This window comes from Triticum dicoccoides, chromosome 5A (assembly GCF_002162155.2).
Source record: "Triticum dicoccoides isolate Atlit2015 ecotype Zavitan chromosome 5A, WEW_v2.0, whole genome shotgun sequence".
NCBI lineage: Eukaryota > Viridiplantae > Streptophyta > Magnoliopsida > Poales > Poaceae > Triticum > Triticum dicoccoides.
In genome coordinates, this window is record NC_041388.1 from 367,319,799 (window position 1) to 367,323,423 (window position 3,625).

Sequence of the window (3,625 nt, forward strand, 5' to 3'; positions counted from 1 at the left end):
GTACAAATAATTTTACACTAGAGTTGAACTAGCTCTATAACCTAGTACAAATAATTTTACACTAGAGTTGAACTAGCTCTACAAGCTAGTTCAAATAATTTTACACTAGAGTTGACCTAGATCTATAACCTAGTACAAATAGTTTTACACTAGAGTTGAACTAGCTATACAAGCTAGTCCAAATAATTTTACACTAGAGTTGAACTAACTCTACAGTCTAGTTCAAATAGTTTTACTCTATAGTTGAACTAGCTCTATAACCTAGTACAAATAATTTTACACTAGAGTTGAACTAGCTCTACAAGCTAGTTCAAATAATATTACACTAGAGTTGAACAAGTTCTACAAGCTAGTTCAAATAATTTTACACTAGTGTTGAACTAGCTCTCAATAACCTAGTACAAATAATTTCACACTAGAGTTGAACAAGCTCTACAAGCTAGTTCAAATAATTTTAAACTAGAGTTGAACTAGCTCTATAACCTAGTACACATAATTTCACACTAGATTTCAACTATCTCTACAAGCTAGTTGAAATAATTTTACACTAGAGTTGAACTAGCTCAACAAGCTAGTACAAATGATTTTACAGTAGAGTTGAACTAGCTCTATAACCTAGTACAAATAATTTTACACTAGAGTTGAACTAGCTCTACAAGCTAGTTTAAATAATTTTACACTAGAGTTGACCTAGATCTATAACCTAGTACAAATAGTTTTACACTAGAGTTGAACTAGCTATACAATGTAGTCCAAATAATTTTACACTAGAGTTGAACTAACTCTACAGTCTACTTCAAATAGTTTTACACTATAGTTGAACTAGCTCTGTAACCTAGAGTTGAACTAGCTCTATAACCTAGAACAAATATTTTTACACTAGAGTTGAACTAGGTCTACAAGCTAGTTCAAATAATTATACACTAGATTTAAACTAGCTATACAAGCTAGTTCAAATAATTTTACACTAGAGTAGAACTAGCTCTATAACCTAGTACAAATAATTTTGCACTATTGTTGAACTAGCTCTATAGGCTAGTTCAAATAATTTTAAACTAGTGTTGAACTAGCTCTACAAGATAGTTCAAATAATTTTACACTAGTGTTCAACTAGCTCTCAATAACCTAGTACAAATAATTTCACACTAGAGTTGAACAAGCTCTACAAGCTACGTCAAATAATTTTACACTAAAGTTGAACTAGCTCTATAAACTAGTACACATAATTTCACACTAGATTTGAACTAGCTCTACAAGCTAGTTCAAATAATTTTACACTAGAGTTGAACTATCTCTGCAAGCTAGTTCTAATAATTTTGCACTAGAGTAGAACTAGCTTTATTACCTAGTACAAACAATTTTACACTAGAGTTGAACTAGCTCTACAACCTAGAACAAATACTTTTACACTAGAGTTGAACTAGATCTACAAGCTAGTTCAAATAATTTTACACTAGTTGAACTAGCTATACAAGCTAGTTCAAATAATTTTACACTAGAGTAGAACTAGCGCTATAACCTAGTACAAATAATTTTCCACTAGGGTTGAACTAGCTCTACAAGCTAGTTCAAATAATTTCAAACTAGAGTCGAACTAGCTCTACAGGCTAGTTCAAATAATTTTACACTAGTGTTGAACTAGCTCTACAAGCTAGTTCAAATAATTTTTCACTAGTGCTGAACTAGCTCTAAATAACCTAGTACAAATAATTTCACACTAGAGTTTAACTAGCTCTATAACCTAGTACACATAATTTCACACTAGATTTGAACTATCTCTACAAGCTAGTTCAAATAATTTTACACTAGAATTGAACTAGCTCTACAAGCTAGTTCAAATAATTTTACACTAGAGTACAACTAGCTATACAGGCTAGTTCACATAATTTTACACTAGAGTAGAACTAGCTCTATAACCTAGTACAAATAATTTTACACTAGAGTTGAACTAGCTCTAAAAGCTAGTTCAAATAAATTCACACTAGAGTTGAACTAGCTCTACAGGCTAGTTCAAATAATTTTAAACTAGTGTTGAACTAGCTCTGCAAGATAGTTCAAATAATTTTACACTAGTGTTCAACTAGCTCTCAATAACCTAGTTCAAATAATTTTACACTATAGTTGAACTAGCACTACAAGCTAGTTCAAATAATTTTACACTAGACTTTAACTAGCTCTATAAGCTAGTACACATAATTTCACACTAGATTTGAACTATCTCTACAAGCTAGTTCAAATAATTTTGCATTAGAGTAGAACTAGCTCTGTAACCTAGTACAAATAATTTTACACTAGAGTTGAACTAGCTCTATAACCTAGAACAAATATTTTTACACTAGAGTTGAACTAGCTCTACAGGCTAGTTCAAATAATTTTACACTAGAGTAGAACTAGCTCTGTAACCTAGTACAAATAATTTTACACTAGAGTTGAACTAGCTCTACAAGCTAGTTCAAATAAATTCACACTAGAGTTGAACTAGCTCTACAGGCTAGTTCAAATAATTTTATACTAGCATTGAACTAGCTCTTTAAGCTAGTTTAAATAATTTTACTCTAGTGTTCAACTAGCTCTCAACAACCTAGTACAAATAATTTCACACTAGAGTTGAACAAGCTCTACAAGCTACGTCAAATAATTTTACACTAGAGTTGAACTAGCTCTATAAGCTAGTACACATAATTTCACACTAGATTTGAACTAGCTCTACAAGCTAGTTCAAATAATTTTACACTAGAGTTGAACTATCTCTACAAGCTACTTCAAATAATTTTGCACTAGAGTAGAACTAGCTTTATTACCTAGTACAAACAATTTTACACTAGAGTTGAACTAGCTCTATAACCTAGAACAAATATTTTTAGACTAGAGTTGAACTAGCTCTACAAGCTAGTTTAGATAATTTTACACTAGATTTGAACTAGCTATACAAGCTAGTTCAAATAATTTTACACTAGAGTAGAACTAGCTCTATAACCTAGTACAAATAATTTTGCACTAGAGTTGAACTAGGTCTACAAGCTAGTTCAAATAATTTCACACTAGAGTTGAACTAGCTCTACAGGCTAGTTCAAATAATTTCAGAATAGTGTTGAACTATCTCTACAAGCTAGTTCAAATAATTTTACACTAGTGTTGAACTACCTCTCAATAACCTAGTACAAATAATTTCACACTATTGTTGAACAAGATCTACAAGCTAGTTCAAATAATTTTACACTAGAGTTGAACTAGCTCTACAACCTAGTACACATAATTTCACACTAGATTTGAACTAGCTCTACAAGCTAGTTCAAATAATTTTACACTAGAGTTGAACTAGCTCTATAAGCTAGTTCAAATAATTTTACACTAGAGTTGAACAAGCACTACAAGCTAGTTCAAATAATTTAGTACATTCACACTAGATTGGAACTATCTCTACAAGCTAGTTCAAATAATTTCACACTAGTGTTGAACTAGCTCTACAAGCTAGTTCAAATAATTTTACACTAGTGTTGAACTAGCTCTCAATAACCTAGTACAAATAATTTCACACTATAGTTGAACAAGATCTACAAGCTAGTTCAAATAATTTTACACTAGAGTAGAACTAGCTCTATAACCTAGTACAAATAATTTTGCA